Source organism: Cervus elaphus, chromosome 17 (assembly GCF_910594005.1).
Source record: "Cervus elaphus chromosome 17, mCerEla1.1, whole genome shotgun sequence".
In the NCBI taxonomy this organism is placed as follows: Eukaryota; Metazoa; Chordata; class Mammalia; order Artiodactyla; family Cervidae; genus Cervus; species Cervus elaphus.
The window spans coordinates 64,297,198-64,322,973 of record NC_057831.1 but is presented as its reverse complement, the minus strand read 5'-3'; the positions used below and the strand labels follow the sequence as shown (position 1 = coordinate 64,322,973).

General features: G+C 40.9%; 1 protein-coding gene, 1 long non-coding RNA gene and 1 other non-coding gene across 4 annotated transcripts in view; 1 reads left to right on the top strand and 2 right to left on the bottom strand.

Annotated features, from left to right (window-relative positions):
• Positions 1–25,776, bottom strand: part of GABRB1 (gamma-aminobutyric acid type A receptor subunit beta1) — a 410,965-nt gene that overhangs the window by 50,318 nt on the left and 334,871 nt on the right. The gene's annotated exons all lie outside the window — the stretch shown is intronic.
• Positions 1,421–25,285, top strand: LOC122673527. The gene is made up of 3 exons (XR_006334708.1): positions 1,421–1,466; positions 13,439–13,442; positions 25,182–25,285. It is a non-coding gene; the product is annotated as an uncharacterized LOC122673527 (long non-coding RNA).
• LOC122673700 lies at positions 25,178–25,284 on the bottom strand. The gene has a single exon (XR_006334810.1). It is a non-coding gene; the product is annotated as a U6 spliceosomal RNA (small nuclear RNA).

Sequence of the window (25,776 nt, the reverse complement as noted above, 5' to 3'; positions counted from 1 at the left end):
TGGCCCCAACCCCATGCCAGTCACTCACATATCTCATGGTTAGTCTCTCACACTGAGTTTAGAGGATGTTTGCTGCAGGAAGATATCATGTAAGACCTGAAATTAAGGCTCTATATCGTGTGTTGCCTTGACATCTCATGAGATCAGGAGGGCTTTGATCTGCTCCTGTGGATAAGGTCCCCTAGACAAATAACCCTCTTCATCATGGGGACCGGGCAAGGTCCCACACGCCCCTGAGTCATGGGCTGTGGCTCCCGGCCAGCCTGTAGAGTCGTTCAAACAAGCCAATCATGTCCAGCCCACCCTGTGGAGACCAGGGGCATCTCACCCTGTTAATACTGCAAAGCCTGCTTCCCACAGCCCCTGTTGGCTCACTGTGCCCCTGAGTGGAATCCTCGTGTAGCCTTGCACGGCATATGGTGTCCTCCCCGTGTGACTGACCGACGGCTGCTGTGGCTCCGGTCCTCTGCAGACGCCACATGTTCACGCCCCAGTGCAGGCACATCTCCCTTGCCAACAGAATGACGAGGAGGCGGTTAAAGCAGAGACCTTCCTGTACATCGTATTTCACATCTAGTTCAGTCTGGCCCCATTAGCACGTTGTATGTATGTTTCTTTAGACTTACCACATTTCATGGTAACCGTGTCTTTTTTTTAAAATTTTTATTTATTTATTTATTTTTATTAGTTGGAGGCTAATTACTTTACAATATTGTAGTGGTTTTTGCCATACATTGACATGAATCAGCCATGGATTTACATGTGTTCCCCATCCTGAACCCCCCTCCCACCTCCCTCCCCATCTCATCCCTCTGGGTCATCCCAGTGCACCAGCCCCAAGCACTTGTCTCATGCATCCAACCTGGACTGGCGATCTGTTTCACAATTGATAGTATACATGTTTCAATGCTGTTCTCTCAAATCATCCCACCCTTGCCTTCTCCCATAGAGTTCAAAAGTCTGTTCTATACATCTGTGACTCTTTTTCTCTCTTGCATACAGGGTTATCATTACCATCTTTCTAAATTCCATATATATGCATTAGTATACTGTATTGGTGTTTTTCTTTCTTGCTTACTTCACTCTGTATAATGGGCTCCAGTTTCATCCACCTCATTAGAACAGATTCAAATGTATTCTTTTTAATGGCTGAGTAATATTCCATGGTGTATATGTACCACAGCTTCCTTATCCATTCATCTGCTGATGGGCATCTAGGTTGCTTCCATGTCCTGGCTATTATAAACAGTGCTGCGATGAACATTGGGGTGCACGTGTCTCTTTCAGATCTGGTTTCCTCAGTGTGTATGCCCAGAAGTGGTATTGCTGGGTCATATGGCAGTTCTATTTCCAGTTTTTTAAGGAATCTCCACACTGTTCTCCATAGCGGCTGTACTAGTTTGCATTCCCACCAGCAGTGTAAGAGGGTTCCCTTTTCTCCACACCCTCTTCAGCATTTATTTCTTGTAGACTTTTGAATAGCAGCCATCCTGACTGGTGTGAAATGGTGCCTCATTGTGGTTTTGATTTGCATTTCTCTGATAATGAGTGATGTTGAGCATCTTTTCATGTGTTTGTTAGCCATCTGTATGTCTTCTTTGGAGAAATGACTGTGTCTTTATGTGTTGGTCTCTATATTAGAGCGTGAACTCCCTGATGTCAGACACCAGACCTTACTTACCCAGTACTGGCACCTTTTTGCTGCAATGCTGCTTGTGAATCTGATGAAAGTATTAAATAACATATCTTTTGAGCACTTTTACAAGCCACAGCTCAAGGCTCCACAAGGTTGGCACTGTCCCTTGTTCTAGAGATGAGGGATTTGAACCTAAATTGAGCAAGCTGCTTTAAGACCACACAACATGTTAAGAGGCAGAACTGGATCATGGCCCAGGTACATTCCTTAAGACTGTGATCTTTATATGTAGATGAATGAACTGCCCCGTCAGTGAGCCTGTGATGTGCCAAATGGTTTGGTGAGAATAAAACTCATGCAAATGAGACTTTCCCTTTGTCCCCAAGTTGGTGAATGAAATCTGAAACTGGGGCAAAAAGAAGAACAAAGGATCTTACATTCTGGAGATAACCGCAAGCAGCTGGGACTGCATGTCCGTTCCTGGGTTTCCTGGGAGGCGGCTGATTGTAATTTTAATCACCATAGCTGCACCAGCTCAAATAAACAGAATGGAAGGAAGAAGAAAGAGGGTATGAAGAGAGAGGAGGTACAGGAGGGAAGGAAAGACTGAGAAAGTCGTCAGAGTGTGAGTTAGCTTATAAAGAAGTTTTGGCTTTCTCTTCACTTCGTTAAGGAGAGAAAAGGGAAAATCATTTAAAGATTGGGAATACCTGCAAGCCAGGGACACTCTGCACCTCACTTCCCTGTAGTGATTGTTTGCTTAGGCACAGGCTCGCTGATATGCCCCTGTGCCGGCAGGGAAAAGGCTGTGAGCTTGCTATCCTGGTAGAAAGAAAGAGGGCCAGCAGGGGAGGAGCCTGCCCTCCACTATTTGGCAATGTGAGGTGTCTAGCAGCTTAAGTGGTCCATCTACGAAGGTTGCCCTGCAGAGCAAGTGGACTCAGTAGAAAGAAGTTTGGTGATTCCTAGGGTCAGAGTGTGTGTGTGTGTGTGTGTGTGTGTGTGTGTGTGTGTGTGTGTGTGTGTGTGTGTGTGTGTGTGTGTGTGTGTGTGTGTGTGTGTGTGTGTGTGTGTGTGTGTGTGTGTGTGTGTGTGTGTGTGTAGTAGGTTGGGGAAGGTGCTAGTTGGTGGCAATAGCTGTTCATCTTCATATAAGGAAACTGTGTGATGAGGAAGCTGCACCCCTGCCCAGAGCTCACCCACCTACCTAAAGACAGATCCAGTCCTCGGGGGCCTGCCATACAGAGGGCATGTTTGATCAGACAGGTTAGTTGGAGAAGCTCTGGTGTCTGGCACCAGACTGCGATCACTCAGCCTTTAAGCAATGGCTGTTGTCTTCCTCTGGGGCTCCCCAGGCGGCAGGAGTAGTGAAGAATCTGCCTGCCGATGCAGGAGACACAAGAGATGAGGGTTCGATCCCTGGGTTGGGAAGATCCCCTTGGTGTAGGAAATGGCAACGGGCTCCAGTATTCTTGCCTGGAGTAGTCCATGGGACCGAAAATGGTTGCAGTCCTGGGAGGAAGGCAAGCCGACAGACCTCACCCCTTTCTCCCTTGCAGTTCCTTGAGCTACAGCATGCAAAAGTGGGGTGAGCGGGGAGAGGATTGGAATTGTAAACAGGACTGAGTTTTTTTGGTAAATGACTGAAAGTGGCTGGAAGGTTACGGATCTGGCTTGAGATGCAAGAATAGGAAAGAGAGCTTTATTAGCATGCAGGGGGCTAGGACTGGGGGGAAAAATAGAACTTCTCCTTTGTAGCCAATTAAGTTCTGTCTGTTCATCTAACTAGGCACCTAAGCAGACTTAAAGTGATAGCCTGGGTTGCATCACATGAAGTGAATTTAATGGAATCAGTGGAATGTGAAAGAAATTTTGTCTTCTCCTTAGGGGAACATCTGAGAACTCATTCTTGTACACTGATTATGACCCACTTATAGGCAGCTTGCTGTTGTCCTTGGGAGGTCAAGCCCCCAAATTTAGAGGCAACAACCTAATTCTACTGGACCAAGACAAGCTGGAAGAGAAGTTGTTAAGCACTGCTGTCTGTTTGTAATGTCCCAGATGTTTACCCACCTTGGAGTTCGGAACACACCTGCTCATTACCAGATGTACCCAGAAACCTCCTAGAAACCCAGATGTCACAAATATTGTGACGTTTCTTTTGTCATTAGCCTTAATTTTAGCCAGTTTAACCCTTACTTAATTATTATTCCTAGCATCACCTGAAGCTTTCGGTGATATGAAAAATGAAACTCTTAATCACTCAGTCATGCCTGACTCTTTGCGACCCCATAGACTATAGCCTGCCAGGCTCCTCTGCATTCTCCAGGCAAGAATATGGAGTAGGTTGCCATTCCCTTCTCCAGGGGATCTTCCCGACCCAGGGATTTGGTGATATAGCTTCAAACTAAAGGGGAGTTACTGGGATGCATAAAGATTTATTTTCCAAGTTTGAAACAACTGTTTTTGTGTAGCTTGAGGACAAAAATAAAATTATATGTGTGTCATTTTTTATGATACAGGAAATCAGTTTTGGGTGAGTTATTTAGGAAATTGAAGAGAAGCATCTCTAAGATATGTCTGTACTCAAATTTGAATTTTTGCTGTTTCTTTTAGTGTGGGCTGTAAAATAGAGTAAAAAGGAAAACAAAAACTGAAAAGATCACGTCACAAAATAGCTTCCTCTTTTTGCCTGCTTATGATCAGTCTTTATTCTTAAAGTTATGAAAAATAAGCATTTTTTTCTATTACCATTTTATAGAATGCTGCTATCTTCACTGGTGTTATTATATTTTCATGACACTAATCATCACACATACTTAAGAGGGTGCAGGGTGAAGCCAGAAGTAGTTCTGGGTAGGAGAAATACATTAGAACTAGAAGGGAATTTGGAAATTAACTCTCTCACTGAAGCCAAGGCCCAGAGAGAATTAAGACTTGACTGAGCTCACACAATTAAATTCAGGAATGATAAGTTTGAAATTAGAAAAAAAGAAAAATCAGATGAGGATATGGGTAGCCTTGCCTGTTGCCTTAATAACTGTTGTTGCAAACTGCTGCTGGTTTAATTTTAGGGGATGTAAACTTAACTGAGAAAATTAACCTCTTTTTTAGAAAAGAGGATGTGTGTGTGTGTGTAAATAGAAAATAAAGAGATGTGAAGAGGTAATTATTGCAACTGGGGACTAGATACTATAAGAATAATTTGATGTCTTAAATGAGTCCAACCCTTCATTTCACTGAAAGGGAAAATGTAAGCTCAGAAGGACTACGCTTCGCTCATGATCACTTAGCTGGTTCATAGAAGAATGAGTTCAAGAACCTGGCCCCCAGACCTGTGCTCTATCCACTAACCAAACTGTTATTCCTTCTTTGTTAGCCCCAAGGACAAATTTTAATATTCCCTAAGAGATAATACAATTTTATTTCACTAAAAATGATCTACTTAAACACTATAGCTGTTGTTGTAGACCACTGAGATTATTAGCTCTTGTAAGAACCTAGACTGAAAGTCTGAAGCAACGTATGGTGAGAAAGGCAGGCCATAGTGTGGATAAGAAGCACATTGCCAGCTATAAGAATCTACGGTGCTGGGAACATGGGCCTAGCTCCCTGTAAGACTTCAGGGAAAGATCAGAATTATCCTGGTTCAAGTTTTCTCAGCCTTGACACCATTGCCTTTCACTGCCCGCCCCCCCCCCCCATTTATTTTTATTAGTTGGAGGCTAATTACTTTACAGTATTGTAGTGGTTTTTGTCATACATTGACATGAATCAGCCATGGATTTACAAGTATTCCCCATCCCAATCCCCCTCCCACCTCCCTCTGTACCTGATCCCTCTGGGTCTTCCCAGTACACCAGGCCCAAGCACTTGTCTCATGCATCCAACCTGGGCTGGTGATCTGTTTCACCCTAGATAATATACATGTTTCGATGCTGTTCTCTTGAAACATCCCACCCTCACCTTCTCCCACAGAGTCCAAAAGTCTGTTCTGTATTTCTGTGTCTCTTTTTCTGTTTTGCATATAGGGTTATCGTTACCATCTTTCTAAATTCCATATATATGTGTTAGTATGCTGTAATGATCTTTATCTTTCTGGCTTACTTCACTCTGTATAATGGGCTCCAGTTTCATCCATCTCATTAGAACTGATTCAAATGAATTCTTTTTAATGGCTGAGTAATATTCCATGGTGTATATGTACCACAGCTTCCTTACCCATTCTTCTGCTGATGGGCATTTTGTGCTTGATATGTCTTTGTCGGGGGTTGGGGGGGCTCTCCCGTATATGGTAAGATGTGTAGGAGCAACCTCCTGGGTCAGTAGTACTTTCCTTCTCCAGTTATGACAACCACAGATTGTCTCCAGACACTGTCAGATGTCCCCTGGTGGGGGTGGTGGGGGGTGAGGGCAGCACGCAAAAGTGCTCTGGTTGAGCAACAGGCCTGGAGTTATTAGGCCTGAGCTCATGGAGCTAATGCCTTGGGAGGAAGGATGTCAGAATGTACCTAATAGGTATGTCCAGGTTTTGCTGAAAGAAGACTTTATGCAGTGGTGGGTTTGGGAGACATCACACAACCTTGGTACCACAGATTATAATTCCCGTATAATGCCAACCTAATATCATGAAATCTCAGAAAACAGTTAATAAAAAACAGTTTAAAAACCAATATAATTTGAAACTTGATAGTACATGGAATCAGTTAGATAAACTGTGAAGCAGAAGACTCAGTATTATTGCTCCATGGCAGTATAAACCTTACAGCTTTTCTTCATGATAGAAACTAAAGTCAAAGAAAAATTATGAATGCCATCTCATGGAGGAGTCCATCCCTGCTACATATTACTCTTCTGTTATTGAAGAAAACAAGGAGAAAATGTTTGGGGGAACTGGGGGTGATAGTCAGATTCTTTCCTATCCCCACCTTATTCTATTCAGAGTAGACACTAGGATGCTCTGTAGTGATAGACGAAGTTGAAGATTCGGTTGGAGCCAGACTATGGATCTTACATGCTTGAATTTATCCCATGGACAATGAGAAACAACTGAGGCTTTTAAAATCAGTGGGGAGCATAATGAGAATGTCTTTATAGAGAAACTAATCCAGTTTCACTGCTTAGAATAAATGAATGGAGGACAAAACTGAAGGAAGAAATGCTAGTTACAATTTTTTTTGCAATAATTCACTCCGAGGTAATTTGAAGGCCATTAGGAAACATTCTGCTTACCTGGATAAGAGAAAAATTCATTTTCTGGCAGAGATTAGTTTTATGGATTTATCAGCTTACACGCCAAAGAGATCTGGGTGTTAGGAAAATGGCTCAATATTCAGATAAGTTTTGGGGCTTTTCAGCTGGTGCTAGTGGTAAAGAAATGATGCAGGAGATGTAAGAGATGTGGATTCAATCCCTGGGTTGGGAAGATCTCCCGTAGGAGGACATGGCAACCCACTCTAGTATTCTTGCTGGGAGAACCCCATGGACAGAGGAGCCTGGCAGTCTACTGTCCATAGGGTCACAAACAGTTGGACACGACTGAGGCAACTTAGCACGCATGTACAGATGAGTCTAGATGGAGGAGGAAGTCAGACACATTCTAGAAAGTGCAGTGGAATCCAGAGGGAGGCACTGTAGGGGAGCTGTGGGCTGTGGGCTGGCAGGAGAGTGGGGTCAATCCATGGCAGTCAGGGAACCACGGGAGTAAGCACCTCCATCTCACTTTCCTCTCTTTCTCTGATAGCCTGCCCATGCCTCCCACTGGGAAAGTCAGCCAGGAGGCTGAGAGTGAGCAAATCCATGGAAACTGTCCATAAAAGTCAGTCTCCCAGAGCACACAGCACAGTGGAGAGGGCAGAGAGAGCCTGCAGAGTGAGGGTGGGAGTGGGTGTTGAGGGCAAAGCAAAAGGGAAGACATTTAACATAAATCTTTGTGGTGCTGCTAGTCACCAAAAACCAGGATAAGAAGGAGGGGTACTCGTCCAAAATATCTATCCAATGGGCCTTCTTTTAAAGTGAAGTTATCCTGGAAATGATAAAGTAATTCAAGCTAAGTGGTAACTAATGAAAGAATAAACAGTAGATTAAAGGACTGGAGGGTATTGAAAGTATAAACAAATAAAAAACAAAACAGACTATATTCTGGGATTTTACTAGGGCTAGCCATACTTCAGCAGTCTGTGTTTCTTATTGTAAGCAGATGTGAAGGCTAAGCTGAAGATTAAAGAAAAATAGTAATTTTTTTTTTTTTTTCAGATGAGGACTTGAGAGGTGAAGGAGTGGACAGGAACCAATAATAAATTTTCAGAGGTGTGGTTACAGAAGTTTGCATTTTTCTCTTTGGCTGATTACTTTTATTTCCTTATTATATCAGGAGCATATGCTGAGGTATAAATCAGTATCTCAATATTATTTTAGAATGTCTTGTTGCCATGGTATATGCTGATTACTTAATTTTTCCCTATTTCTATTTTAGTTTGTTTTGCTTAATTCTTTAGGTTTCTTGTTTTTCCCTTGTCTTCACTTTCTATCTCAAATTCTTTTTTCTTTTCTATTTTAAGAAGAAAATAACTTTTCAACAGTCTTTAAAAGAACTTTATGCTCAACTTCTAAGTAACCCTTTTAACTTGGATTTACTTGTCTTAGCTTTTATCTTTCAACTCTCTGCCTTTCATGTTCTCAGCTTTTTATCTCACTGGTTCTAGCCCTTTTATGTTTTTTGTTTATGTTGGTTTTATTTTTAATCTTTTATCCCTCTTATTTTCATGTTTTGATTTTTTAAAAAATCTCACTGGAAAAAAAAATCTCACTGGTTTTAGGTTTTCTTTCCTTCTAGCCTTTAATCTTTGTTGAGCTTTATATTGTTTAGGCTAATTTTTCCTTTATTTTATTCTTTTAATTTTATTCTTAGACTTAATTTCATGCTCTGATTTGCTCCTGAAATTCCTTCTCTGCCTTCTTCATTTTACTGTAATGTTATCAGTTCTCTTCCTCCTCTCTCCTCCTTCCTCCTCCTTCTCTTTCTCCTTCTTCTCCAACTTCTTCCTCTCCCTTCCTCTTCCTCTTCTTCATCTTACTTTATTCTGTAATTTGCTTTTGTCATCGCAAGAAGGCAAGAAGCTTGGCAACATGAAGGAAACCCATGGAATAAGCTGAACGGTTTTCTTCCCTGCAGCTACTTTTCTACTATTAATACCCCTTAATGACCTCTCGGTTCATTAAATGATAACCCTCCCCCAAAGCCTCACTCCAGAATTCTCAGAAAGAAAGCGATCAACAGCAGTAAAGCCTCTTCTGGCCACTTCTCTGGTGGTTATGCTCATTCTCTGTATCCCATTATCTCCCTCGTGATGCCGCTCTAGGCCCTCTCTCTGCCCACAGCAGAGTTTCTAGAGTTGTCCACAGCTGTCCTGCATCGCTTTGCTTTCCATTCACCCCACTCTGGTCTGACTGCCAGCCTCATCACCTCCAAACAGTTTTTGTTAGTACAACCATGACCCTTACCCTCACTTTGCTATATTCACTTTTTCGGTCCTCACTGTTACTTGATTTCTTAGCAGTATTTGACCCCAGTGTCTTTCTTTTCTTTCTTGAAATTCTACTTCTTTAAGTTCCCTGATGCCATCTCTGCTGGTCATGCTCCTACTTATCTGGAAGCTCTGTCTTATAATTCTTTGTAGACTTATCTTCTCCCCAGAACGGGTCTTAGGCATTTCTCTCTTCTCACTTATTTTGTATTTTGTCCCTGGATGAGGTATTCAGGCCAGTGGATTTTACAATTCTCTTTGCCTGGATAACCTCCAAATGTGCACATATAGCCTAGACCTCTCCTCTGAACTTTAGACCCATAGTATCACTGTGAACTTGACTTCATTGGATAACTAAAGCCACCTTAAGTTCAGTATCTTCAACAGGACCTCTTAGCCTCCTCATCTAAACCTATCATCCACAGAGTTGCACTGGTCATAAATTTGAGAGTCATCTTTGACCTTTTCCTCCTTATCTCCAATATCTAATTTGTCATCATTTAAAAATTTTAACACAGGAACATTTCTTGAATCAGTTCAGTTTTCTCCATCCCCACTCATACCTTTGCTTTTATTATTTTCAGCTAATGCTACTGCAATATTTTTAAACCTGGTTTACTTGCTTCTACTCTCTCTCTCTTTAGTCACTAAGTCGTGTCTGACTCTTGCAACCCCATGGGTTGTAGCCTGCCAGGCTCCTCTGTCTGTGGGATTCTCCAGACAAGAATATTGGAGCAGGTTGCCATTTACTTCTCCCGGGGATCTTCCCAACCCAGGGGTTGAACCCAGGTCTCCTGCACTGCAGGCAGGCTCTTTACCAACTGAGCTATGAAGGAAGTCCAACTTCTACTCTAGACTTCTCCAAATTGTTTTCCAAGGTGGCAGCCAGGTGACCAATTTCAAATGCACATCTGTTCACATTCGCCCTCTGCTTAAATTCTCTCAGTGGTTTCCTACTTCTGTCAGGATACAGACCAAGGCCATTAACATAGCCCCCAAACCCTGAGTGAAATGCTCCCCCTTTCTCCAGCCTCTTCTTCCTAAGGATCTCCTCACTTTGCCTCCAGCCCTCTGGCTTCAGTTTCAGATCCTTAAACACCCACGTTTTTTGTTGCCACAGGTCCTTCGCACATGCTGGTGTTTATACCTGAATCTGCAATATTTTTACTGGTCCCATTGGCTAGGTTACTATCAAGCCATAAGATATTTTCATAGGAAAATTTTCATTAAGTCCCCAGGAGAAGTTTCTTTGGCTATTAAGCCCTCCTCTCCCCAAAATCATTGGCGTTCTCTCCATATCCTTGTTTCATTTTAATCTTACAGACATGATGAATCATGCAATGTACCATGCTTACTCGCTGCCACTAGCTTCTCACATTGTCTGCACTGGGTAATGGTTACTGGCCTGGGTTCTGGAACTAAATTAACTAGGTTTGAATTCTGGCTCCTGTATTCACTAGCTGTTTGACTTTGTCAAGTTACTTAATATTTCTATGATTTTATTTTCTCATTTATAAAATAGAGATAATAATGAGTGGGTGCTCAGTTGCTTAGATTTGTCCTACTATTTGCGGCCCTCTGGACTGTAGACCTCCAGGCTCCTTGATCCATGGGATTGTCCAGGCAAGAATACTAAAGTGGGTTGCCATTTCCTTCTCCTGGGGATCTTCCTGACCTAAAAATTGACCCATATCTCCTGCATTGCAGGTGGATTCTTTAACACTGAGCCATCTGGGAAGCCCAGAAACAATATTTATTCTCAAATGGTTGTTGTGAGAAGTAAATACATTAACAGGTATAAAACATTTAAAATAGTGTCTGATGCATTACAAATACTTAATAAAAATTAGTAGTTTTATTATTTCATATATCAGCTGATATTTCCTATATCAGCACCCTTATGGCAGAAAGCAAAGAAGAACTAAAGAGCCTCTTGATGAAAGTGAAAGAAAAGAGTGAAAAAGTTGGCTTAAAGCTCAACATTCAGGAAACTAAGATCATGGCATCTGGTCCCATCACTTCATGGCGAATAGATGGCGAAGCAATGGAAACAGTGAAAGATGTTTTTTTTGCTGCTGCTGTTAAGTGTTATTTTTTGGGGGGCTCCAAAATCACTGCAGATGGTGACTGCAGCCATGAAATTAAAAGATGCTTGCTCCTTGGAAGAAAAGCTATGACCAACCTAGACAGCATATTAAAAAGCAGAGACATTACTTTGCCAACAAAGGTCTGTCTAGTCAAGGCTATGGTTTTTCCAGTGGTCATGTATGGATGTGAGAGTTGGACTATAAAGAAAGCTGAGTGCTGAAAGAATTGATGCTTTTGAACTGTGGTGTTGGAGAAGACTCTTGAGAGTCCCTTGGATTACAAGGAGATCCAACCAGTCCATGCTAACGGAGATCAGTCCTGAATATTCATTGGAAAGACTGATGCTGAAGCTGAAGCTCCAATGCTTTGGCCACCTCATGCAAAGAACTGACTCACTGGAAAAGACCCTGATGCTGGGAAAGATTGAGGGCAGGAGAAGAAGGGGACGACAGAGGATGAGATGGTTGGATGGTATCACCGACTCAACGGACATGAGTTTGAGTAAACTCTGGGAGTTGGTGATGGACAGGGAAATCTGATGTGCTGCAGTCCGTGGTGTCACAGAGAGCTGGACATGACTGAATGACTGAACTGAACTGAACTGATATCAGCATAGCCTGAATTGCCAGGGTGCTTCATGTGAAAATGACTTTTGGGTTTCAATGCATGAATTCTTGGCTCAAAGCTCTATTATACTTTGCATGTAATAACATGTATAGTATTTGATAAATAGTTTTGATAATTAAAATTCAAAATTTCAAATTATTTTGAATAATTATTCAAATTATTCAAAATAATTCAAATTTTATAAGGAAATACATTTGATTCCCTATTGTAATGATAGATATTTTATATTAAAATAGGAGAGATGCTTTACAAAACTAGAACAAAAAATTTTACAAACTGTATGACAACACAAAAAACCAAATAGCCAAAGCCATCTTGAGAAAGACAAACGGAGCGGGAATAATCAGGCTCCCTGACTTCAGACCAGACTACAAAGCTACAGTCATCAAGACAGCATGGCACTGGCACAAACACAGAAACATAAATCAGTGGAATCAGATAGCAAGCCCAGAGGTAAACCCACACACCTATGGCCAACTAATCTATGACAAAAGAGGCAAGAGTGTACAGTGGAGAAAAGAAGTCTTTTCAACAAGTGGTGCGGGAAACTGGACAACTACATGTAAAAGAATGAAATTAGAATACTTCCTAACACCATACACAAAAATAAACTCAAAATGGATCAAAGACCTAAATGTAAGACTGGACACTAAAACTCAGAGGAAAACATTGGCAGAACACTCTTGGGCATAGATTGCAGCAAGATCTTTTTTGGTCTACCTCCTAGAATAATAAAATTTACAAAAAATAAACAAATGAGATCTAATTAAACTTAAAATCTTTTGCACAGCAAAGGAAACCATATGCAAAACAAAAAGATAACCCTCAGAATGGTAGAAAATATTTAAAAATAAAGAAACTGACAAGGGATTAATCTCCAAAATATATAAACAGCTCATGAAGCTTTATATAAAAGAAAAAAAAAACACACCAAACAACCCAACAAAAAAAATGAGAGCGTCTAAATAGACATTTCTCTAAAGAAGACATATAGATGAACAACAATCACATGAAAAGATGCGCAACATCACTAATTAGTAGAGAAATGCAAATTAAAAGTGTAATGTGATAACTATCACCTTACACTGGTCAGAATGGCCATCATAAAAAAATCTACAAACAATAAATGCTGGAGAGGGTATGGTGAAAAGGGAATCCTCTACACTGCTGGCAGGAATGTAAACTGATATAGCCTCTATGGAGAACAGTATGGAGATTTCGCAAAAAGCTAAAAAATAGAGCTACCATATGAGCCAGCAATCCCACGCTTAGGGATATACCTGGTGAAGACCATAATTTAAATAAATATATGCATCTCAGTGTTCACTGCAGCACTATTTACAATAGCCAGGACATGGACACAACCTAAATGTCCATCAACAGAAGAATGATAAAGAAGATGTGACACATACATTCAATGGGATGTTACTCAGTCACAAAAAGGAATAGAATTGTGCCATTTGCAGAGATATGGATAGATCTAAAGACTGTCATACAGAATGAAGTAAGTCAGAAAGAGAAAAACAAACATCATATAATATCACTTGTATGTGAAATCTAGAAAAGTGGTACAGATGAACATATCTGCAAAGCAGAAACAGAGACACAGATCTAGAGAACAAGCTTAGGGATACCAAGGAGGGTAAGGGAAGGGAGGAATTGGGATGTTGCAATTGACATATATATGCTTCTTTGCTTATCCTGTTCATGATGCCAACTGTCTTGCTGTTCACACTTTGCGCACTGTTTGTTGAATCCAGGGCAGGCAATGCACGAGCTAAGAGGCTGGAAGGAGACACAGAGAGCCGTAGGAATTACAGACACGTTTATCCTCTCCTGGCCGGCGCAGCAGCCACAGCCGTGGTCTCTGCCCTCACGGCCGAGGGTGGGCACAGCCGCGACGCAGCGGTGACGCCGCCGCTCTCTGGGTGGGACTGCCACGCGCGCTGCGCAGTGACCCACGGCCAAGAGCGCGTCCTGTGACGGGCAGGGCTGCCGGCGGTCTCGGCTGGTGCACCGTCAGTGTGTACAAACGCGCTCAGAGAGCCTGAGCACACCGGCTGGCTAATTCGCTCTCCCCACAGTAGTGCTGTGTATGCATAGATAAATAAGGAGACCCTACTGTGTGGCACAGGAAACCTGACTCAATGCTCTGCGGTGACCTAAGCGGGAAGGAAATCTAAAAAGAGGGACATGTGTAAACATAGAACTGATTCACTTTGCTCTGTAGAGGAGCCTAACAACATTGTAAAGCAACTATATTCCAACAAAAATGAAAACACAGGAGAGATGCTATTTGTAGGACTAACTGTGAAGGCACTATGGTTTGCTCCATAGAACCGTATAATCAAAACCCAGGCAGAAAATACCTTTGAAGCTAGGTTATATCTGCACTCCTGCCTCAATAGAAACTGGGCTGCACACCCTAATTTAGAACAGGATTCGAGACACATTATATTGTCATTATCTTACTGTCATTATGTCATGGGCTTCCCTGCTGCCTCAGTCGGTGAAGAATCTGCCTGCAATGCAGGAGACCCAGTTTCAATCCCCGAGTGGGGAAGATCCCCTGGAGAAGGAAATGACAACCCATTCCAGTATTCTTACCTGGAAAATCCCATGGACAGAGAAACATGGTGGGGTATAGTCCCTAGGGTCACAAAGAGTCAGACATGACTTAGCAACCAAACCACCATCATATTATATTAACACGTATATCATTATATCATATTAGCACAGGCAGTGTCTTCCACATTCTTACATGAACTTAGCTCTTTCCTTACATATTTTAGGAGATTGACTTCCATTTTTTATTTTCCAACACCATAGAAATGGAAAAGATCAACTCTGAGTTGCAGTACTCCTACAATCAATCATTTAAAAAACATATAGGTAAAGAATCAGGTTATTTCTTAGGTTTTAAATCCCCCAAAACGATATTTTTACTCCACACTTTGTACTTCAGAAAAGAAAGTGCTCTTCTTTATCCCCCATCACAGATGTCTCCTTAACTACAGACATTACCAGCAGAATAACAAGAGCATTCTCAAGATTATTCTGCATCTGTTCATTTTTTAAAAAGCTTTCCTGCAGAGTCGAAGCAGCCACTGCTCTTGTTGTCACTGTGTGATTATATTTGAACAAATTAGGTGATTCCCCCCCTCCCCACCACCCATGTTGGTCAATATAATAGGTTCCCAGAGTGAAACAAAATAGAAATTCATTTTTACTTCATGCCTGATGCAGAAGGCACACAGTCAGAAACGCAGATCACCATTTTATTTTAAAAAGAGATTACCATCTGCTCTGTGTAGGAACTATTCAGGCCCTGTCTAATTGTGACATGTATTTTTAGTTCAGGATCTTTTGACAACAAATTGCCTTCAGTTTTTCTTTAAAGGGAATATGTACATTTGACTCTTAAGAGAAAGACAGAATGAAAATGGAGGAATGTTTTTGTCTGGAATTTTTAATAAGGTAACATTGGATTTAAGAGCCTAGCCCTACAGAAAATGGTGTTAAAAACAAAGTAAACTGGAAAGGATTGAAAATCTTTGGATAATCCCCACAATTCCTTTAAGGATGTAACTCAGTTAGCTTCACTATTTATGAATGTGTAGAATAACGGTGCCTTGATTTTACAGGATGCTTTCAGAGCAATTTCTCCACTTTGGGTCATGTTTTTTCAGCTCGTAAAGTGCTAAGATTGCTAGGCACACTGGGAAGCTGATTTAAATTTTAGGCCAATCAAGGACCATTCAGAGGAAATGAACTAAACCATGTACAAGTACTTTCAGAAGTACAAAGAGTTCTACAAATGCAAGATGGTGTGACTACTGTTAAATAACTGACGGAGGAGCTAAGATGGCTTTTCCAAGCACTCACCTTCACTTTCAACCATTGAATAACAAATCTCCAGGTGAAAAAAATGACAAGCGTTCCCATTATGATGTTCATTGCTGAGAGGCACACTGCAGACCTCACAGTGCTGTCTGGCCCCCTCGAGGTTTGAAATCTTTGCAAAAACTGTGAGTACAGCCAAAAGCCATCAGTCCTTGAAGGAGAAGAATATTTTTAGGAGCTGCTTCACTTTACCAGTGAGCAGTTTATTTTATTTGATTCTTCTGATGAGTTTAAGTACTAGGAAACTGTAGTGCAACCAGTTCTTGTACTTCCGGTGGGAAACACAACCTAAAATTTCCTTGTAGCTGGGTATCATCATCTTTAAGCTAAGACATAAGAGACTTTGGTTATAGATAATATTATGGCTACCATATTGATGTTGGCTATGGGCAGGACTGCTATTTTAAAAATTGAAGAGGCCCCCAAATACTCTACAGATGTGTCATACAAACTTAGAAAGTCCCTGAGACTACAGGTACATACAGGGCACTTTCTAAAATGTTGTGTTGAAATTACTACTGTTAGGGGCTGAATTATGTCCCCACTAAAATTCATATCCTACAGTGCCATCCGAGTATCTCAGAATGCGGTTGTATTTGGGAGACAGGGGTCTTTACAGAGGTAACTAAGTTAAAATGAAGTCATTAGTGTGGATCTTACTGCAATACGACTGATGTCCTTCTAAGAAGAGGGGATTTGGATATAGACATTTCCAGAGGGACTTCCGCTCCAAACCACCTCTGGACTTAAGCTGCAATATGAATCCTCTCCTGGGGCCTTGGCCTTGGTGGTCTGTCTGGCAGATTTCACACTTGATAGCCCTCAAAATTTCAAAAACCAGTTCTTTCTTTTATATATGTACACACATCCAGTTTGTTTTCTTTGGAAAACATTCAAACGACTACCTTTGGATGTTTATATTCTAAAAAAAAAAAAACAGTACGAACTACTCCTAAATTACACATTCAAGTTTAGTGGCTGACCGACTAGGTTTTGGAGCTATAATTGATGTTTAGTTGCCCAGTCATGTCTGACACTTTTGCAACCCCGTGGATTGGGATTCTCCAGGCAGGAATACTGGAGTGCTTTGCCATTTTCCTTCTCCAGGAGATCTTCCTGACCCAGGGATAGATAGAGATGGTGGGATCAAATCTTGACTCTGCTACTTTCCAGCAAGATGTCTTGGAGCAAGCCACTTAATCTCTTAATTTCTTTTTCTGTAATATAGGAATTACTGGGTTGTGGTGAGAATTTAAGGAGTAAAATGTTTTTGAAGCTTTTAGCAGAATTAAATCATAAGCTCTCAAGATATGCTAGTTACTGTCATTATTATTATTATTTATACATTTTTTTCCAGTCAGGATTCTTAGGCAGTAGGAACTAAGTTAAATAAAAAGTAATTTAATGAAAGAATGATGGGAACCTCACAGGTTCCCTGAGAGTGTCGGGGATCCAGGCTCTGAGGTCATAAAGCTAGAAACTACTGCCAAAATCAACACTGTAGAACTGACTCTCTGAGGCCCCACTGCTTCTTCTACCCCAACATCACTCCTGCAGTCCACGGCGCTGAGCCTGGAGACCAGAGCCACTCCATCAGCTGTCGTGGTGCTGGTCTTCGCACGGTGGGCTTCTCTGTGCACCTTTCTTCTTTGCATCGCTAACTTCTGGCCTGTGGTTGCCATAAGCACGAGTGAGTGAGTGGAGGAACCTCTCTCTGTCTCATGCCCAGATGCAAGGAGGCCTGGAAAAGTATCAGGTGTTTTCTGTTTAGATAGTGAGAGACAAGCTCTATTTGATACACAGGAGGGGGGGAGACACAAGACATAGGAATGCTGGATATTAAAAAAGTGACGAACATTCACCACATATGAATGGACATTACAATCAAGTGACCTCTAATCACAGAAACTCTTCTGTTTTTTTCACAGTGCTTTCCTAATCCTGTTTCCTTCTATAACCGCTACCACCTATGACAGCTCCCAAACTCTTACTCCTAAACTTATCTTTTTTGTATGTGTTGACTTGGTTTAGGAAATTTGTTGTGATAATGGTAACATGAAGGGGTCTAACATTATTTTATGGCCTATAAAGATATTTCATTGTGATTGCTAGGGAAAAACACCTCATTGCAAGAGAGAAAGTATTGAAAAGCATGAGTTTTGGAGTCAGAAAGAACAGGGTTTGTATCCTGCCTTTCTGCTTAGCATCATAATGGTTAAGTGGCAAGTTTTTAAACCTTGGGTCTCCGTTTCTCTATCTGTAAAACAGGAATAACAGTTAACTGCTGATCTTGAAGGATGTTTGTGAGAGTCAGACATAATCATGCAATGTAGGACTGGGCAAAAACAGGACCTATTGTAATGAATTTCAGCCTTCAAAAAGGGGTATCAAAAAGGCCAATGAAACAATATTTTTAATCTGATTTTATCAGATTTTGACCCACAAGACAAGGACAAAGCAAATGTCAATTATTTTGAGTGGTTTCTTTTTTTGTCTGGATGGCATTATTATTGAACATTACATGATGGAATCTTTCTGGTTAAAAATCCCGTTTAAAAAATAAATGATCAACATTTAGATCAACATCTCCCAAGGCATTTTTATTAAGGTTTATGACCCACTGTCCCCTGCCAAGTCAAACCAGCACAAAGGTCATCTTACCTATGATAGATACTTTCCAACTACTAAACACAACATTTTCCCATTTGTCTTTTTGTCTTAGGCATAAATGAATCTAGAGAGGACATGTTATACAAGACTAAGTGGGTAACTGTTAGGCCATGGTCAGTCAAGAAATATTTCCTTAAAATTTACACCTTGGAAGACGGTTTGCAGACCAATTTGGGGGAATAGAAGATCTTCCGAAAAGAACAAACTGACTTTCTTAAATATATACATGCACTCCATAGTTTTCTTGAAAAAAATTTTTTTTTTTGTATCCTGAGAATTAATGTGAACAAGACATATCTATTTACTTATTCCTTTACTGAAAGAGTCATTTAATGAGTATTTGTCAATTTCTTCTATGAACCAGGCACTTTGCTCGGCACCTGGGAGACAAAAGGAGGAATACAGACAGTATCTCTTTATTCACAGAGTTTTTAGACCAGTCGGGAAAACAAATGACAATAATGTTTTATAAGAAATGCATATTTGATCATTCAAATGACCAAAATATATTTCATATATTTTTGTGTCATGGTTCATGGTTCACATCTGGCTCATACTTCCCCAAAGCCATGGAATTTCCTGAGTGATAAGAGCCGTGGGAGCATCTTTTATTATAATAATTAGTGTTTAGTCCTCAGTTCTTGAAACCCTAAAGGTGAAACGAGCGTCTTTTTATTTACAAAAGACAGTTCTAAAGCTGGGTTCTTGTTAGCATGCCGCCTTTTGGAAAAGCACCTAAGGATGGAGACAGGTTGCCCGTGCAGCCAACCATGAGACTGGAAAGTGAAAGTGTGAGCTGCTCAGTCGGGTCTGACTCTCTGTGACCCCACGGACTGTAGCCCCAGGCTCCTCTGTCCATGGACTTCTCCAGGCCAGAATACTGGAGTGAGTTGCCTTGCCCTCCTCCAGGGGGTCTTCCCAACCCAGGAGTCGAATGCGAGTCTCTTGCATTGTAGGCAGGTTCTTTACCGTCTGAGCCAGCAGGGAAGCCCAACCATGAGATTAGTGGGTTGGAGATTTCAGGCAGTCCCATCCTTCCACCTCTGGGCAGAAGAGAAGAGGTGGAAGTTGAATCAATCACTAATGCCTATGATTTGATCAGTCATGTCTCTGTAATGAAGCCTCTAAAAAAACATGAAAGGACTGGTGTTGAGGAGCTTCTCATCTGTGGGATTTGCAGTATCTCCAGGGAAATAGTGTCAGAATTGAGCTGTAGGACATTGGCTGGTGTTGGAGAATTTCTTGGCTCTGTACCAGATGTTTTATATGCGATTAATCTTCACAACAAACCTATGAAGTGCACGTTATTTTATAGATGAGGAAATTCAGGTTTAGAAGGGTTGAATAGCTTGCTGAAGGTTACATAACTAGAAAGTGGAATAGTTGTGCGTGCTCTCTGAGTGAAGGGCACAAATCTCTATCATTGCTTTACCACCTTACAAGAGAGGTCCATCTTGTGACTCACACAGCTGCTGAAACAAATGACTACATCAGCTGAAGTGTACAGCAAGAGAACTGCTGACCCCTCAGGGCCCCTTGATGTACCAGGACTGATGGTGCTAATGGTGTCTATAAATTAGGAAAATAGTCATCGGGCCTACCAAGTTGAAATCCAGGGACAGAAATGCTTTTGTAATAGTTACTGCCATAGAAGGGAGGAAAAAACCATAGAAATTCATTGCCTTATTAAATGATTCCAGGAGATCTTTAGGCCATACTGTTTTTCTTTTTTTGGGGGGGGGGTTCTGAAAAAGGAAACAATTTTTTTGTCCCACCTTCTAGTTCTTTCCAAGATTATTTTCATTTGTGAAAACTGAGTGTCTATTCTGAAAGGGTGTGACTGAGGTCTGGAAAGATACAGTAGAAGCATACAGGGTAAGTGAGGACTGACTTACAGACTCTAGATAATCAAGGGACTGTTCCTTCAGTTTGAAGATGATACTGCTATGCTACTAAGTGGTAAACAAAATAAATTCTGCAAGCTATAAAGCAGAGAGTTAAGTGGAAAGGGTCCTATAACGTGTAAGAACCCAGAACCTAAGGTGGCAATGGGAGAAAGTCAAGAAGCACCCAATTCTCAGTATAGAGCCTTAAAAATCTCATAGATTGAGAGTACCAGGTACCTTTAAAAGTCAGGGTGATAAGTGTCCAGCAACAAGGAATTTCTGAACGATGGTATATCCCCACAATGGAACATTATACAGCTGTTAAATAAATAGGGATGAGCTCTATGATAAGATATGGAAAGATATCCATGGAATAGTGTTAAGTGAAAAATCAAGGTTCAAAATAATGTACATGAAATGCCACTTTTGTTAAGAAATGGGAAAAGTAAAGTGTATATTTGTATTTGCTTGTACTTGTATAAAGAGAGGGCTTCCCTGATGGTTCAGATGGTAAAGAATCCACCTAGAGTGGGGGAGACCTGGGTTCGATCTCTGGGTTGGGAAGATCCCCTGGAGGAGGGCATGGCAAACCACTCCAGTATTCTTGCCTGGAGAATCCCCATGGACAGAGGAGCCTGGCAGGCTACATTTCCTGGGGTCGCAAAGGGTAGGACACAACTGAGCAAATAAGCACAGCACAGCACAATATAAAGAGACCTGAGAAGGATAAATCAGAAACAAAAATGGTGAAGGAAAAGGATGAATTTGGAAGGAGTGGGAGCAGTGGGACTTCCCAATATTTACCTTTTAATTTCATCTTTATGTTTTAGCTATGTAAATGCATTGCTATTTTAAAAATGTGAAAATAAAGTGGTACACAGCATTACTGATAAAGGAGTGGTCTAAAATACATAAAGACCTCCTGAAGCTCAATGCTAAGAAAACAGAAAACTCAATTAAAAAATGAGCAAAAGATCTCAAAGACTTCACCAAAGAAGAAACACAGCTGGCATGGAGATGTAAGAAAAGATAAGGAGTTTCATGCTCAGTCCTGTCTGACTCTTTGGGACCCCATGGGCTATAACCCACCAGGCTCCTCTGTCCATGGAATTCTCCAGGCAAGAATACTGGAGTGGGTAGCTATTCCCTTCTCCAGAGGTCTTCTTGACCCAGGGATCGAGCCTGGGTCACCCACATTGCAGGCAAATTCTTTACTATCTGAGTCACCAGCGAAGCCCCGGATGAAAAGATGCTCAACATCATATGTTATTAGAAAACTATAAACTGAAACAGCAGTGAGATACCACTGTACACCTACTGAAATGGCTAAAATCCAAAATAGTGACACCACCAAATGCTGGTGAGGATACGGAGCAAAGGAGCTTCTAGTCGCTGCTAGTGGGCAAAGTGGTCCAGCCACTTTGGGAGACAGTTTGGTATCTTCTTACAAAACAAAACATACTCTTCCCATACTATCCAGAAATTGCACTCCTTGGTATTTGCCAAAATGGGCTAAAAACTTACGTCCACACAAAACCTGCACATATATGTTTATAGCAACTTTAGTTGTAATTGCAAAACATGAAAGAAGCCAAGATGTCCTTCAGTAGGTAAATGGATAAACTGTGGCATGTTCATAAATGGAATATTACTCAGTGCTAAAAAGAGATGAGCTGTCAAGCCAATATTGCTAAGTGAAAGAAGCAGATTTGGAAAGGCTGCATGCTATATGGCTATAGGCTCAATGATTGTGTGCCTGCAAAATTCACATGTTAAAATTCTAATGTCCAATGTGATGGTATGAGAAGGTGGAGTTTGGGGGAGGTGATGAGTCCACAAAAGCAGAGTTCTCATGAATGGTATTAGTGCCCTTACAGAAGATGCTTCAAAGATCTCCCTTGACCCTACCATCACGTGAGGACACAGAGAGAAGATGGCCACCTGGACCAGGAAGCAGACCCTCACTAGATACCAAATTAGCTGGCATCATGATCTTGGACTTCCCAGTCTCCAGAATGTCAGAAATAAATTTCTATTGTTTATAGGCCATCCAGTCTATGGTATTTTGTTAAAGCAACCCAAAGGACTAAAATATTTATGATTCCAAGCATATGACATTTTAGATGTGTCAACACTGGAAGTCCAATCTGATACTTAACATGATCAAAGAGGTTCATAATAAGGTTTACCATTATGAAATTTAGAATCTTAGGAAGCAGAGAATATCCCAAAATGTCACAAAGGTAGAAACTATTCATATATACAAATTCAAACATCAGAATAACATTGCCCGTCTCAGGAGCAATATCCAAAGCTAGAAGACACTGAAATGTTGCCTTAGGAAACCCAAGGGAAATTGTTTGCTTACCCAGGAGTATATATACATAAAAACTCAATTGTCAAGAGTGAGTAAAGGCATTGCTAGACATGCAAGATCTCAGAACGTTTATCTCCCCTCAGCCATGCACAGGAAGCTACAGGAGAAGCCTCCACTAAGATGTAAATTAAGGAAGAAGATGCTGTGAATCTCTGAAAACAGAAGCTCCAATGCAAAAGATAGACAAGAAATCCTTAAGATGATCTGAACGGAGATCGTAAGATGAGAGCAGTGCAGACAGATTTTTATTTTTACTGACAATAAAGGCAGGAAAGGGAATATTCTTTTTACTGACAATAAAGGCAGGAAAGGGAATATTCTTTTACATATTGGAAGACAAATTCAAGGCATTTATATCTAGAAGGCTTACAAAAGCATTCACTTGAAGATTGATCTTGAGTCACCTTAAAATAAGTTAGTAATAACTACATTATGTTCCTGTGATGGATATATTAAAAGAATCACTTAACATGAAACCTCCCGAAATGTATTTTCACTTCACTATTGGGAAAAAATACTTAAGTGGGAGGAACTTTGATGGAATTCCTTATTACATTTTTATATTTTTAGTAGTTTTTGCTTAAATAAAAAACATTGAAAAGAAACTGGCTTGAGAAGTATGACAGGAAAGATCTCTGAACCATCTATATTTTCTCCCCATTAAACCCTTACTACTATAATAAACAAAATATCCAAAATAAGCAATTCCAAACATGCAAGCCAAAACAAAATGTGAATGTAAATATAACAGCTAGGCAATAGGCAAATTAGAATGTATGTATATGCTCAGAATCTAGAAGAAAACTATGTTTTAAAGAAGATGATACACATGGTGAAGTTAAAAGAAATAAAATCAACAATTCATCTTGACTTTTGGTTTGGTTGGATCGAATATTGTTTTGTTGGGGAAACAGCAGACACTGTTGGCCTAAATGGAAGGATTAGATGAAGACTAGATGAGGGGACTACTTTATTTGACCAGTTTTGGAAATGATCTCATGATTATCTGGCTCATGATTTTCCTATCTGGCACTGTAAATCTGCAGGGCAGTGATCTATAGACATGACTCTTTTCTTGACCATCATAGCACCTAATATCATAGCAGCATAGGAAAGTACCTTATCTATTGAGTAAACCAATGACTGAGAGTCCAGCATAACACTAATTCCTCCAGAGAACGGTTAATTTGCAAAAACCATCATAATCTCTAATTTCAATACATTTCCTAAAATACGAAAATGAGCTTTTATCTCCTTCCATTTTACTCTACTCGTTCACTCAGCACATCAGTATTGAAGGACCTCTCTGTGAAAGCCTCTTAGTTGGGCATCTTTTTACTAAAAACTAGTACAGGTGAAATCATCTCTTTTTTCTCTCAAATCATAGGGAAGTTAACTCTCTACATTGACAAGGATCATGAAATGTTTCAATTCATAAGCTATGAGATGACCATAAACCCAGGGTTGATTTGTTATTTTTATGTCATCAGAGTTCATAGCACTCTGAATATAATTGAAAAACATGTGATTGCTTTTCTGGATGACATGTATGCTAGTTCCACAGCTTACACTACAGTCTTAATTTGTTATGATTTCAGGTGGCAACTACTCTAGCACATATTATCACTGTGATGTCAAGAAGGCATTAACATTTATTGAGTACTTGTATGTTGCAGACATTTCTTTACAGCAACCTCATGAGGTAAGTATTATGGTCCATATTTCACAGAAGAAGCAAATGGTGCACAGAGTGGAATACTGACAACCTGTCCGGGTAGCAAATCTGGGCTGAAACCCAGTGATGTCTGATTCTTATCCCATGCCTTTCTACTATGATCTATAGGAGTTGGCCTGTGGGGCTTGTGGTCTTTGTAATAAAATAAGCCCAGATACATTGAAATTATACACAAAAGTTTAAGTTAGTTGAAGAAGTGGGAAAAGGGATAGTTAGGGAGTTTGGGACTGACATGTGGACACTGCTATATTTAAAAGGGATAACCAACAAAGACCTACTACATAGCACAGGGAACTCTGCTCAGTGACGGGTGGGAGCCTGGATGGGAGGGGAGTTTGGGGGAGAGGACGCACGTGCACCTATGGAGGCGTCCCTCTGCTGTCCACTCGAAACTATCACACCACTGCTAATTGGCTATGTGAGTGAAAGTCGCTCAGTCCTGTCTGACTCTTTGCGACCCCATACATATACAGTCCATGGGATCCTCCAAGCCAGAATATTGGAGTGGTAGCCATTCCCTTCTCTAGGGGTCTTCCCAACCCGGGGACTGAACCCAAGTCTCCCACATTGCAGGTGGATTCTTTACCAACTGAACCACCAGGGAAGCTCGAGAACAGTGGAGTGGGTAACCTATCCCCTCTCCAGCGGATCTTCCCAACCCAGGAATCAAACCGGGGTCTCCTGCATTGCAGGCAGATTCTTTACCAGCTGAGCTACCAGGGAAGCCCCCAAGATACGGAACGCTTCACGAATGTGCATGTCACCCTTGTGCAGGGGCCATGCTGATCTTCTCTGTACTGTTCCAATTTTACTATATGTGCTGCCGAAGCGAGCACACAAGTAAAACACAGTAACATAAAGTGTTTAAAAAAGAAATGTGTATTGAAAACCCTATCTTTAGAAGACTTATATATACTCTTGCCTTAAAACCTCATTTTCACATATATACATATATATGTGTGTGTGTGTATGTGTGTGCTGGCTAAATCGCTTCAGTCATGTCTGACTCTTTGTGATCCTATGGACTGTAGCCCACTGGGCTCCTCTGTCCTTGGGATTCTCCAGGCAAGAATACTGGAGCAGATTGCCACTTCCTTCTCCAAGGGATCATCCTGACCCAGGGATCAAACCTGTGTCTCTTGTGTCTCCTGCATTGGCAGGCAAGTTCTTTACCACCACCACCTGGGAAGCCTATATATATATGTAATGTAATCTAGATTACATAATGTATATATGTAATCTAAGCCCAAGAGGGAAACATTTTAAGTGAAAACCTAAGAACTGATATAAAGTAATAAGTGAAATATATTTTTTCAAGCATTAAGTTA